Genomic DNA, 14,989 nt, shown 5'->3' with positions numbered 1-14,989 from the left:
CTGGTCATCGTCGACGCCTCCTGGACCTCGTGGCTGAAGAGTCAAGACACCCGTGGATCACCTGAAATTAACCGACGTCTGTGGGCATCCATCTTCCTTGCCCCGGGTCACTGCCAAGTGACTTTGAACACTGTCCCCTCTGCTTTCAGGTCTTCCTTCTTCGGAATCCAGCCTTGGATTCCACCGGAAAACGATGCCACGACCCGACACCAAAAGACACCTATGCACCCGGCTTCCCTGGGTGAGGTAACTCCAGCACTATGGTGCTCCTGTGGGTGTTGGCTCTAGAACTACTTACCCTGTAAGTGACTTGCTTGTAGACTCTCCCAAAGTATCCTAAAACTCTACATTTCCAATCGCGACATGCTCCATTGAAGTCAATTGGGATCCGCGGCTGTGTTCTCACTGCATGCGTCTCCCGTGGGTCCTTTACTTACCTGCCTTGGGTGGATTAGTGAGGCCCCAGCACTTCTGAAGGCCCTAGGCCTTGTCCCCTTGCAAGTCGTTATCTCTAAGTCTCTTCTTTAGTATATGGTCTGGTACGCCCCTAGGGCCCCAGACATATTTGTGCTTAACTTGTTGTGAAATGTTGATTTGTGCATATGTCCTTGACTTCTAATGTCATAAAGAGATTAGCAGAGAGTTGTTAGTAATAAATACATATATATTATATATATATATATATATATATATATATATATATATATATATATATATATATATGCCTGTGTGGTGTCCTTTCATTTAGTAATTCAAGAGATAAGGTAAAACAAGCTGCTTTACATTCCTCTAAAGACTTAGTCTGAAGGCTGCTCTCCACAGGTACCACTAGGATAGCTTTCTTTAAAAGGTTGTCTTAAACCTACTACCATAAGAGTCTAATTGTACTGGTGCAAGGTGTCCACTTTAACTAGTGAACAGCATATACCAGGCCAACTTCTCACAATAATGTTACTTTAATCTTTGTTTTTTTTTTACTTAATGCCTAGCGTTTTTTAATGTCAAATAGTATTTAATTACCATATGTTAATCCAACCCAGCCTGCTGCCAACCTCCTGCGTGCATTCAACCTCACGCTCCCCAAGGCATTCACTTGTGCATGGCAGGGAGTTGGCCACAAGTCCTGGCCTGCGGCAAATCTGCTAAAAACAGCCAACCCAAGGGCTGCACGCAGTCATTGGCCTTGTGCAGTGGGGGGGCTAATCATACCATAACGTGTATTTGTGAAGCACACGTTCACCCGGAGGGCTCTTCGCGCTGAATAACAGATGTTTATGTTATGTTTTCCAACTCAATGGTACTCATTTTATCGACCTCAGATGGATGAAAGGCCGAGTGGACCCGCCGGGATTTGAACCTGTGACCATGAAGTCGAACACAGGCCCCTGCGGTGAACTAATTAGTCCACTGAGCCATCAGGCCCAACTAAGGCGTGGCCTGTGGCCATCCCCCCCACCCGCCGATCTTAGCTCCGGAGCCCAGCACATTTTTTGGGGGGAGAAAGGCACGTGACCCCCGTTCCCTACCTGCTTTTGGCCCTAGAGACCCCATTAGTCGGTGCATTTTGTGGGGGGAAACTGGCACATGGTCACCCTTCCCAGGACAATTCTGGTCCAGGGACCCTATCCCCCTGGGCCTGGCACCATATTCACGGAGGTTGGGAGACAAGCGGCCTCCCTCCCTGGGCCGATTACGGCACCGCGGACCCCATCCCCCAAGGCTCGGCCAAAAAAGGGTTGGTGCCCTAGTGCCTATTCAAGGTAAAGCAAACACAAGGAGATGATGGATGTAGCACTGCAACTTTTCAGACACTCACCCCAAGTCACAGATCTGGCTTGAATCCATCATCGTTCTTTAGCTCACTTCGCCACCCTAGTTCAGACACAGCTATATGCAAATCAGTCTTAACCATGTGCCTCATGAGAAAAGTCCAGCCCGAACTGCCAAGCCATGTCTTCCCTGGACCGGAAACAAGCATCCTGGGTCCGGTTTTGGGCTGACAGCCCTCATCAGCCAGGCTAGCTTGAATCCAGTGGCAAAGTGAGCAAGGGACCCACGTCAGGGTACCCACCATACTATTGTTGGAGGCCATCGGTAGAGCCCCACGACCCCAGCCGGCTACCTGCATCCCAGCTGGCTTCCAGCATCTAACGGTAGCTGGCTTTGCTCTGCCTGCGGGGAGGACTGAAAAATTCAGCTTGCTGCCGGCGGGAGCAACCTTTTCATCTGTTTCCCTGCCCGCTTCAGTGCGGGCAGGGAAACCTATGAAAGGTCGGCTCCCAGCGGGCGGGAGTTTTGTTCAAGCTCCGATACCTCTGAGAGCACACTTGGTGTTTTCTCTCGCTTGGCGGAAGACTTGAAATTGCTCCCACCAAGCAGGAGCAGACACAGGTTTCCCTGCACGCGCTAGTCTGGGCAGGAAAACTGTTATGTCTCGGGGCAACCCTGGACACAGCATATTGTGGTATCCTACTCGTGTTGTTGTCATGCCTTTTACATTCCCTGCTCAGCCAGTGTGTTTATGTGTGTGCTGCATGGAATGTTGGAGTGATGATGCAATTGGAATGTTGGGTGCCTGAGAGATTGGGGGTGACAGTTGAGAATGGGCTTAGCAGCAAGCAGGCTGCTCCTGGTGGGGCTGCTTTACAGAACTTTACTACCTGCTGTACTGGAACTATTCTACATGTAAATATCTTCAATAAAGCTTCCTGAATTTCATCTTACCTGCGTAGACCTCATTACTACATTTATTTGGCGACGCGCTGGTGACCAACCTACGTGATACAAGCGGATCTCAGGGACCTGGCGTACAAATGAGGAGCAGAAGATGATGACCTGACTACAGAGCCTACAGATTCTGCCAACACTAAGCACAGAATGAGGTATCCACAGGAAAAGAAAAACAGCTAACATGATATAAGGGTGCTCTACGTAGAGCAACAAAGTTGTCTACATGAGAGAAAGAATTTCCTCACAGAAAAGAAGACCACAAGATACAAGAAAAGATGAAGCACAACGCCTCTCAGCCCCACCAGTGTCCTCACCATCGGACAGCCCTAGCCCAGGCGTGCTGTGCTCATCTACATTACGTATTTTGGACTTTGGTGATACAGCTAATGCTTGTGCCTTCAAGCACATCAATTTTACAGGCAGAAAATTCATCTCGGTCACGCTGGTGCATTCCAAGGTAGATACTCTACGACCCTGAGGAAATACAAATACATCTTAGAGTATGGAGTAACATAAAGAAGGGGAACCATCACCAGTTATACTGCACTCACGCATGTTTTTCACAGTGGAGACTTTACTGCTGTCTTCTGCTTCAGTGCTCCGGTGTTTGCGAGACACGCAGCAGTTTCATACTTGGAGAAGCCTCTAATGTGAGGCATTTGACAGTGTACTCTAACTTCATTTTGTTCTCTTTGATGAGTGCCTGTTCGACGTCATACCTTCGTGCAGACTTGGTCAGTGTCTGTCATCGAGGCACGGACTGTTGTTGTCTCCTTGTCTTGCTTTGGAGGCTGTTTGTGTTCTTTTGCTGTGTACCTGCATTACGTCATTTGCAGCAACTTTGCACATCACCAACGCTATGTGTGGGAAGTTTTTGGCTGAGTTGGTACTCAAGTTTGTGGTGTTTTTTTCATTTCCTCCTCATCTTTGGGCTCTGCCGATTCAGCGGCAGTTGAACTGTTAATAAGTCCATGAAAACTTGGCACGTGCATTTTACCTCGGCGCTGATGCCGCACTATAGTATTATCTTCGTTGGCTCCTCTGTGACGACGCGTCCTCCAGCGGCGAAAATTCTCGCTGTGTGTCAACGTTTGACACACCAGAGCGCCGCGAGCCTCCCGGCGCTGCGTATCATACGTGTCGCCATTTTGTTTTTAGGGAAGTGTTCAACACAACGGCAGAAGTATTCCTACATCTCTCTCAAACTTGGAGATGTGTTCCAACACGGTGACAGCGGGCATGTTTTCTCACGTTTTTCAGATTTGGACAAGCGCCATACGCCACTCTCAGTGCCATCAATGGGTATTCACCCCAACGTTTGTTTCCATATCTGCTGCGGACTCTGACACCTATGAGGTACACGTTTTCAGTACTCATACGGATATTTCATTAACAGTGATTGCATTCTGCGCTTGGTTTTCCGGTCCTCTCACTACAGCATCGCCATTTTTGATCACCAACTCTTGTGTGTGCATCACAAGATTATGGTGACACGTTCACCCTTAACCTTGACATTCTGCATGTGTGTTTGTTCTTCAGAGTGTGAGCTCATTGTATGTTGGGCAAGCATTACAGTAATGTCTTTATGCTTGGTTTTTGCAGCATATACAGAAAGCATTTGGTGTTATTCGCTACAATATCGCTTAAGCTAGTGATATTTGGCATAGATGTTTTTGTGTTTTGTGACATTCTTTATTTAACTTGCAATACATATGTAGTCTTACATAGCTTCTTTGTTGCCACACATTCTGTAGGGGACTGTTCAGTGCAATCTGGTTGCACTTCTCATCATATTACGTTCATGGTTATTTTGTACACACCTTGAATCATAAGGGAATGGATCACTTGTAACTGGAAATAGGGGTCTTTTGGGTCGTTGTCTGAACCACTAATACCAAAATAGGTATTATGAGAACCCTCAATCACGTATTTGTGATGGTATTGGCGGTGTATCTTGGTTCTCCGCCTTTTGAATATGTGTAAGCATTATCATCGGGTCTCTTGTGTTATGCTTCCTAGGGTGGTGCAGTGGGTCAAATTATGTAACCCCAGCACTTTAGGTGTCGTACCAGTACGAGCCCTGCAAGCCAGCGTCAGCACAAGTTCTGCGGAGCCCACAAAGGAGGCAAAACGCGCTTACGGTGGCAAGGCAGCAGCCGCAATACGGACGCGCCCAAAAAGGAAAAGAATAACCTTAAGACACTGATATATTCAATATCTCTGAACTGGAGAATACCGGTTCACACATTCACTAGGTCCTGAGGAATGCCCAACGACCCCCTCCAGGGGCGCCAGAAGGGCAGAAACATGTCGACCACATTTTTTTGATTTGGACACCTAAAGTGCTGGGGTTACATAATTTGACCCACTGCACCACCCTTGTTTTTAGAAGTCTACCAATACACCTGACGGAATAAATTTTGCTTTTGAAGGAAGTACTGGCAAGACATTTTTAAAGCCAATTTTTCACGTTATTTTGCACTTTTTTGCACCAATATTTCTGATCACTACTGCGAAGTAGCGGTTGCCTCCAGGTGGAGGAAGCATAACACAAGAGACCCGATGATAATGCTTACACGTATTCAAAAGGCGGAGAACCAAGATACACCGCCAATACCATCACAAATACGCGATTGAGGGTTCTCATAATACCTATTTTGGTATTAGTGGTTCAGACAACGACCCAAAAGACCCCTATTTCCAGTTACAAGTGATCCATTCCCTTATGATTCAAGACATATAATTAGGAAGAATGGATGACTACTCCTTCTAGCCCCCTTTTTTTGATTATAAGATATTTTGTACACACCTTCAAGAATTATTTAATTCCGTTGTGTACATTCTACACTTTACGTTTCCCTACGTATGGATGACAATGGGTCCTAGTCCCATCTGTTCTCTTTACATTTGCCTCATATGGGTGTTAGTCCCATTCACAGTAGCAAACCATCCCTATGCTTGGGGATATTTTATGGGTCCAGTCCCAATCACAGTAGCAAACCTCCCCTACGTCTTGGGATAGGTCATGGGTTCAGTCCCAGCCACGTTAGCTTCTGGTGTTACATTATTACCCTTTCACAGAGTGTGTTTATTTGGGTACCAGTCCCATCTTCACGTTCTTGGGTGCTCAGTCCCATATGGGTGCCAGTCCCATTTCCATAAAGTCTACCACCCGTATTTCAGGGGTAGGTCATGTGTTTTAGTCCCATCCATTTTCTCTTAAACTGTTACCCTCATACAGGGTGTGTTTTACGTGTTATAGTCCCATTAATACATCACACAGATTGTGACCTCTACTCAGGGGTTGTTCTTACACGTGTTATTGTTTCATGGGTCTTTGTCCCATTCATAGTAATCCCTCACCCCTTTGCCTCGGGGTAGGGGTCGGTCATGAGTCTTTGTCCCATGTCCTCGTACATTCTTACCCTCTCCTAGGGTATCAGTCATGGGTCTCAGTCCCATTTACTGTCATTTTCTTGCAATGTCATGCTTACATCATATTACATTGTTGTACATGCAACATTATTCTCTTATTCGTTTTATTATCATAATGAAAGTGGAGGAGGTTGACTTATACTTGTTTGTATTTTTATTCTTCTCCTCTGTTTTCGCACTTGCTCAGTAATCCATGTGATGTTACATTCCTTTCTCATCCTTGGAACCTGAACTATACACAGTGTTGTTATTCTTCCTTTGCCTCTAGTCTTTCCTTTTCTGTAGTGTTTTTCTCTTTCTTCCTTGTTGAAGAGGAAATCATTCCTTCTTTTCATCAGGTGTCTGAGTGTTAGTTTTGTGCTCAGTACGAGTTGTGCCTTGTCTTTCCTTCCTTCCTTGCTTGCCTGCCTGGCCAGTAGGTGAGTTTGGGGGTAGTCTTTGGTGCGACGATGTCCGTTTACCTGCTCGTTGTTTCTTACGACTTTTTACTTCTTACTATTTTCCTTGTTGGAGAGGATGGGTTATTTCTTTTTGTGCCACTCACCCTTTGCTTCCTCTTTGTTTTCCCACGCCTATCTCTTCGGTCGTACCTTTCTGTCCTTTTCTTGACTTTACTTCCTTCGTTGCATTTCATTCTTTACAGCTCTTTCCGTATTGAGTTTTTATTGTTACATCTCTTTTAGATATAGGACTATTGCTTCCGTTTTATAAGAAAGGGGGATATGTAGTATCCTACTCATGTTATTGTTATGCCTTTTACATTCCCTGCTCAGCCACTGTGTTTGTGTGTGTTGCATGGAATGTTGGAGTGATAATGCGATTGGAATGTTGGGTGCCTGAGCGGTTTGGAGTGACAGTTGAGAATGGTCTGAGCAACAAGCAGGCTGCTCCTGGTGAGGCTGCTTTACAGAACGTTACTACCTGCTGTACTGGAATTATTCTACATGTAACTATCTTCAATAAAGCTTCCTGAATTTCATCTTACCTGCGTGGACCTCATTACTACACATATGTTTAAATTGATCTCACATGAGACAGCAAATGCTCTGTTGCTTGCCTTTTGGCAGTGCCCAGTTTTTTTTTATTTTGTATTTTCTGGACAAGAAATGTGCTTTCCTACTTTTAACCCAGGCATATGGCACCCTATTTTTGTTGATTTCATCCTGCCTGCAATCTCTATTGTCGCTTTAGTTGCATACAGCTACAACTGTACTGCTATACACTACTACACTCTATACCACTCCACTATGCTGCAGGCCACTTGACTCTAAACCACTGTACTTCACATCACTCTACACCACTCCATGCACTAGCACTCTAAGCCACTCTACTCTGCGCCACTTCACTTCATGCCACTTGATACGCCACTCCACTCTACACCATGCCACATAAACCCACTGTATGCCACTCTACACCACTCTACTCTGACACTTAACTCTATGCCACTTTACACTATGCCATTCCACTCCTCTATATGCCACTCTTATCCACGCCACTCCATGCCACTCTATGCCAGTCTACTCCGCATTACATCACTGTACTCTAGGCCACTGAACACCACTCCACTCTACTCTACGCCACTCCACTCCAGGCCATTTCACTCTGCCCACGCCACTCTTCGGCCTTCGGCTTCGCTCTGCTCTGCTTCGCTCTGCTCTGCTTCGCTCTGCTCTGCTCTGCTTCGCTCTGCTCTGCTTCGCTCTGCTCTGCTGTGCTCTGCTTCGCTCTGCTGTGCTCTGCTTCGCTCTGCTGTGCTCTGCTTCGCTCTGCTCTGCTTCGCTCTGCTCTGCTTCGCTCTGCTCTGCTTCGCTCTGCTCTGCTTCGCTCTGCTTCGCTCTGCTCTGCTTCGCTCTGCTTCGCTCTGCTTCGCTCTGCTCTGCTTCGCTCTGCTCTGCTTCGCTCTGCTCTGCTCCGCTCTGCTCTGCTTCGCTCTGCTCTGCTCTGCTTCGCTCTGCTCTGCTTCGCTCTGCTCTGCTTCGCTCTGCTCTGCTTCGCTCTGCTCTGCTTCGCTCTGCTCTGCTTCGCTCTGCTCTGCTTCGCTCTGCTCTGCTTCGCTCTGCTCTGCTTCGCTCTGCTTCGCTCTGCTCCGCTCTGCTTCGCTCTGCTCTGCTTCGCTCTGCTCTGCTTCGCTCTGCTCTGCTTCGCTCTGCTCTGCTTCGCTCTGCTCTGCTTCGCTCTGCTCTGCTTCGCTCTGCTCTGCTTCGCTCTGCTCTGCTTTGCTCTGCTCTGCTTCGCTCTGCTCTGCTTCGCTCTGCTCTGCTTCGCTCTGCTCTGCTTCGCTCTGCTCTGCTTCGCTCTGCTCTGCTTCGCTCTGCTTCGCTCTGCTCTGCTTCGCTCTGCTCTGCTTCGCTCTGCTCTGCTTCGCTCTGCTCTGCTCTGCTTCGCTCTGCTCTGCTTCGCTCTGCTCTGCTTCGCTCTGCTCTGCTTCGCTCTGCTCTGCTTCGCTCTGCTCTGCTTCGCTCTGCTCTGCTTCGCTCTGCTCTGCTTCGCTCTGCTCTGCTTCGCTCTGCTCTACACCACTCTATTCACTACTATGCACCACTTCATGCCACTCTACGCCACTGCATTCTATTCAGCTCCACTACTCCACATCATGCCACTCTACGCCACTCTACACCACTTTACTCACCGCCATTCTACTCAACGCCACTCTACACCATTCTACTCGACGCCACTCTACACCATTCTACTCGACGCCACTCTACACCATTCTACTCGACGCAACTCTACACCATTCTACTCTACTCCACTCTACACCACTTTACTCTACGCCACTCCAATCCACTCTGCTCCACTGTATTCTACCCTACACCACTCGAATCTGTGCTACTTTACTATATATGCCACTCCCTTCTATGCCACTTCAAGCCACAGTATGCAAATCCAAGCCACCCTAGGCCACTCTACCGTATGCCACCCTACACTATGCCACTCTACGCTATTGTACACCACCCCACGCTATTGTACACCACCCCACTCTATGCTACTCTGTCATGCCACTAACTGTTAACCATGGCTAAAAGACATTATCAAAGCAAATAGCTTTCACATAGGCGAGACCTATTGGCTTTGCCTCCGTTTGTTTCGAATTTATAGGACGTTTTATTCATCATCAAACACGTGTTGATTTCAAAATGTTTGTTTTCTCCTAACCCCTAAAATCACCCTTACCTCCCTTTACCGCTTCCCATTCCTAAACCAGAAAATCACCCTTACTTCATTTTACCTCGACTTATCTATGAACCCTAAATTCTCCCATACCTCCCTTTGCCTCTCCCCACACCGAACCCTAAAATCACTCTTACCTCCCTTTACTTCTACCCACCTAAACCGTAAATTCACCCTTACCTCCCTTTAACCACCCTAACCTTAAAATCACCCTTACCTCTACCCAACCTTGAAAGCTAGAATCACCCTTACCTCCCTTTACTTCTACCCACCCCTGAACCTTTAAGTTATTCTCACCTCCCTTTAAGCTCTACTTACCCCCGAACCTTCAAGTCACTGTAATCTCCGTTTACCTCTACCATCACCTGAACCCTCAAGTCACCTTGACCTCCTTTACCCAACCCTGAACCCTCAAGTCACCCTCACTTCCCTTTATCTCAATCCACCCCATAACTTTTGAGTCCTTTTCACCTCCTTTTACCACTACCCACCCCCCTTAAATCACTTTTTGAAAATAAAATAAAAGGTATTTTATTAACATAACTTACCTTCAGAGTAAAGTACTGCTTGGTAAAGATACAGATATTTTCATGGTAAAGGTCCTGCGAGGTTACGCCTGTTTCCCCTCAGGCAGGATGAATCCCTTCTCCTTCCTTAAACACTCTCTTGCCTTTACCCTAGCGCCCCTTAATGTTTTAGGGGCACTGTGAGGTGTTTTATGCCTTTCAGTATGTTTGGTGAGCACCTTCACCTCTTCGATAGTTTTTCTCCTCCCTCGCCATACGTAATGTACTTTACTTCTTACCTGAAACAGTGCATATACTGTCACTTAGGATACATTATGTTTACTGACGAGGGGCTTCGTGCCCGCCCATTGCTTACCATTGGTTGGTTTCATCGTCACTCTTATTTCCTGCTTAATTTTTTCTTTGTGTATTTTCCCTATCCTGAAGTACTGCTTCCCTTGCCCAGTGTCCTTTCACTGCTCGCCGCTTTCTGAGGTACTTTTTTTGGCTCTTACCTTCACTCTTTCCTCTTACCCCCTCCTGCATTGCTGCTTGCCCTGCCCCCAACCTCCTCCTGCGTTATCGCTTCTCCAGTTTGCCCTGTCTTCCCCATTGTGGCTTGTCATGTGAGCCCCCCACCCCCTCCTCATTTGTCGCTTGCCCCCGCCCATCCCGCTGGAAGAACAAGCATTCTAAAGTCGTGCTAGCGGGTTTCGAGATGCTGCAAAGATGCAGCTGGAGCTGCGCTCCCTGTTCCGCATGGCCCTTTTGCCACTGTCTTCATGTGGAGGCAAACTTGGACGTAAGATAATTAAACTTTTGTGTTGTGAAAGCAGAGAATAATCCCATACTAAGAAAACAAATTACTGCCCTTCTCTGTTAGTTCTGGTTGCGTCAGAGTGCTTTGTTTCCTAACTATAAGCCATGTTGCACAGTAAGTACATAAAAAGCTTATAAAGCGTGAATGCCCAGGAGCGTCTTGGCGCTGGCATTCCAAGAGAAAAGACTAACCAAAAGAACAGCATTATTTAAAAACATGCTGCTGTACAACAAGGTTAAAAGAAATTGACGAAGCCTATAGCTGTCCTGTAGGCGAGAAGTACTGGCTTTACCAATATTTGTTTTTTATTGCAATACTTACATAAAACTTTTAAAATAATCTGATTTGCCACAGAAATTATTTTACCCTACTGCTATCCCTAACCTCATCATTGTTCAATATTCTTGTTTAAATTAGTTAAATTGAATTAATTAATGTATTGTATATTTCATTATCGTTTTAAAATATGACCCCTACTCTATCCCTAACCCTACTCCCAATACTAAACGTCCTCTTAATAGTTAGTTTATTATATACGTAATAGCAGGCAAGTTAATGTATGTATGATGACAATGGACCGAAGAGGTTGTGTATTTTAGAGGTAATGGAAATAATAGGTAATGTTGAAGAGTTAATGTTATGTTGAAAAGTGCGCCTGTTGGCCTGAACGCAGTGAATAAAATAGCCTACCTTTTACCATGAAATGATTTGAAAACATAATAGTCAAATCCCAATTTGTGAACAGAATTGATGACTATATCCTTCTCTGTAGCTGCAGCGTTAAAGTGTCATCTTAAAGCTTAAAAAAAATAATCTGACGTACTGTTTTAAATTCTACATTAAGAATACTATATAATCTCAAATGTGTGCTTATCCACAAAATTGAGGCTGATCTACAGTTTTGCCCATCTCTAGGGTTCAGATAGGAATGACACTTTGAGGTTCGAATTTCAAATCCCATGTTTAGCAGTGCATTGTAATGTTTTTGTTTTTTGCTGTGCAAAAGTCATGAGTGGCACCGACTAGAGATTGGCTCTGTGCTTGGAATCACTGAAGCAAAAAGTAGGTGTTCATACTCCCTATCTGTTTATGCTTCGATTGTGTAGTGCACTTTGTGATAAAAGGCTAAAGCACAGCAAGTGGATTTCGTTATTTTTCCCCTTTCTTTATAATTGATGATGTTTTGAATTAAAATTGAACTTGTTTTTCAGTGTATTGTTTGAGTATTAATCCTTTGTACTTGCTGTTCCCCACCAGTGGCCACAAGCAACCACCAGGAATCTGACTACAAGAACAAGGACTGGGTGTTCATCAATTACACTTACAAGTGCTTTGAGGGTTTAACTGCTCGCGGCACTATTCCGTCATACATGAAAGCTGGAAAGTAATCGATTTTGCTCTGCAGGATTTGCGGAGCGATTTGGAATTCTGGCTCCGACCCGCAATGACAATGATACTCCTTTCAGAGGCCTTCGAAGCATTACACAGATTTACTCAGTACATGGATTGCTGTGCTTCCTGTGACAAGTATTACCTGTTAGAAGCACGTATATTCAAGCCTGCTGCTCCTAAAGTAAAGCAGCCTGGGAAATCACATCAATTTTCTCCAGCGTTTAGATCCCTTTGACCAAGATTCTTTGTGAAGCTCTTCATTGGGGCATTGCGACCCATCGCTGCAGTTACGGGACAAACATTTCCAATGCATTATCTTACAGAGGCATTATCTCACAGAGCACATGGTGCATCGACGCATATGCAGGACAGAGATCGGCTTCTTTGTTATGCAAGAGCTGCATTGAAAAGCAGCGCAGAACCTCATTTATGAACCCTCTTTTCACAGATTTCTGCCTGGGAATGTGAATCATTATCATCTTAATGTCATGAGGGTGACTGCTGTTTGGTGTCCTGAGCTTTTTCTTTTAAATCCCATTCCTATAGGTGCACTTTAAACTTTAGTGATGCCTTACTTTTTCTGTTGTGTCTTATTTTGAAACTGGTGTGCTATATCACGAAGCACAAATTGTTTTACTCTGTGTGAAGCAAACACAGTGGGAGATCTATGTAACCATCAACTTTATAAAATATTTTTTTCCTTTTTTGTTGATATTCACTACTTGTATTAATTTAATCCATAAACTATTGAGGCGGATTACTATTTTGGGCTCTACCCAGCTGTACTGTTGCCGCCAGCTAGTCCACTTAGGCAATAAAGCAATAAATAGAGCTTGCAATATTAATAGACTTCCAGATTGTCTGCTAGCAATGAGTGGAGTTTGTCTTGCCTTAAATTTCTTTTGTGGATGCTGATTTTCACAGCTCAGTGTGACAGACAATAGTCCATTTCAAATGGCCTTGATTCATGAAGCACTTTTTGTCAGTTTAATGAACATTAAATATGTTTTTACAGACAATATTTACTACTGTTTTGCCCTTTTTATACAAAGAAGGTTAATAATGGTGCAATTGTGATATAATGTATTGGGGGGGAAAGTGATTGCATCCTGAAGAATGTAGACTAACAGGTTTGGAAACCAACAGAATTTCAGGTGGCTTGAAAATGTTCGCCTTTGAAAGGATATAAGGAACTCCTATAATATGAGAAGGGATATCGATTGGCAGAAGTGGGTCTGCTTTACTGTTAAATGATCCCTTAAAACGTTTCTTTGTTTGAACGAAAATAATCAACCTTCCATTCCTTGAGGTACATTATGTGACTGATATTGAAGTCTGTGTCTTATTAGCAAACTATGCTCAAATAATAGTTTTTGTTACTATTATATCCAACGTATTTACCATTGAGTGAGTAAAAAAATGTTGTTTTGTGTCTTTGATAAGTGACATCATTAGACATCCATGGTCCTCCAGCGATGAATGGTTTACATGCTACAGTTGTTCCCCATCAACAGTTTGGAAATTCTCAGTAAAAATATGTAACCCCAATCTACAACTGCACTCATTCAATATTGCACCTTGTGCAGTATATCCACATCATTGTATGACTGAAACTCCAGCCAATGAGGTGGAGGGACCTATTGCTGCAGTTACCTCAAAATTTCCATAGCTTAAATTTTCTACCGCATTTGGCGAAGGAAAGTATTTTTGGTCTATGTTGCCACTTTCCAGATGGCCACCAGTGAAATGCCAGTGAACAGCAGCAATGTTGTGATAATGCCGCTTGTGGAGTAGTTTCTATTCCCACCTGGAAAAGGAAACGCCAAACTTTGAGTGACATGAATGCAAGCATCAACCCATCTTTCCAGGCCCATTTGTTACTTAGCTTAGCCCTTCTTGGCTTTGCTGAAAACCATGAAAAGTTGGTCTGTCTTAAGTCTTTAGTATTGTCCTGATAGAACCCAGACAACTTTTATCTACCAAATTATGTAAAGTTGTCTTGGTTGTTGTACATGGATCTGAAAAAAACATCAAACAGAAAGGTCACTTGCAGTCACCTTTAAAGTCACCTGAAATTCTGACTTGATGTTTTCTTGAGTTTCTCAATTACTGCAGACTAGCTTTAGTATTGGGGAAGCCCAGAACCAGATCACCCATGTGTCCACTATATTCTTGTCACATCATGCTCGATTACTCCTGAACTGATATCATTCTTAGGCAATATGTGTTGTGACCTGGAGGATACATTAAGACATGTAGCCCAGCAAATGTTTGCCAAACTAATTCTACCTTAGGATTGGGGAAGAGATATTAAGACAACAAATTTGATACCACGTTTCAAAGAGGTAAAAACCTTCTGCTTCCACTGTAGATATTCACATGCCCAGGAACAATTAAACAGCGGAATAATGGGCTGCTTCTTGTCATTGAGAGAGACCTAGTGTCGCAAGAACCTAATCAGTTGTCTGAATGGCGCTTTTTGTTTGCTTTAAAGTGGGAATTCTTTGGAGCCAGTTGTGTAGGCAAGGGTATATAGCAGTCTTCTGTCATCTAAAGTGTGCAGTCCACTGGGCAGTACATTTGGTAAAAGTCCATGACTCAGACTTCTAAACGATTCGCAGGGCTGGACATCAACCAGTAAGTGTTTTTGGCATCTGGGCATGGATATATGTAAATGTGTGGAACAGAAAGAATCTTTGGTCACTTAGTGCCCTGGGCAGATTCTCAACTGAGCTTTTCAGGGCCAGCTTCAAAATATTTCCTTAGTATAATGACAGGTGCTTGTACTTTACTTTTCGTATATGGTTTATTGTGGCCTCTTTGTGAGTTCTAGGCCATGCCCGTATTTGAGAATATTGAGCGCATTGTTGTCCCAGGAGTTGCCATCCATTTGTTTTATGGGATACTTGTGTTCAATGAAAATTAACCAGAGCAATAA

General features: G+C 44.6%; 1 pseudogene across 1 annotated transcript in view; it reads left to right on the top strand.

Moving 5' to 3' along the window:
- The window catches only part of LOC146866653 (serine/threonine-protein kinase 38-like), a 659,816-nt pseudogene extending 645,726 nt beyond the window's left edge, over nucleotides 1-14,090 (top strand). Inside the window, exon 17 of the transcript XR_014966481.1 lies at nucleotides 11,917-14,090. The product of XR_014966481.1 is annotated as a serine/threonine-protein kinase 38-like (transcript). The remainder of the gene's footprint in view (nucleotides 1-11,916) is intronic.
- Nucleotides 14,091-14,989: the final 899 nt, after the last annotated feature.

Source organism: Triturus cristatus, chromosome 1_2 (assembly GCF_964204655.1).
Source record: "Triturus cristatus chromosome 1_2, aTriCri1.1, whole genome shotgun sequence".
In the NCBI taxonomy this organism is placed as follows: domain Eukaryota; kingdom Metazoa; phylum Chordata; class Amphibia; order Caudata; family Salamandridae; genus Triturus; species Triturus cristatus.
Note: the sequence above shows the minus strand (reverse complement) of the source record. Positions and strands in the feature narration are given on the sequence as shown.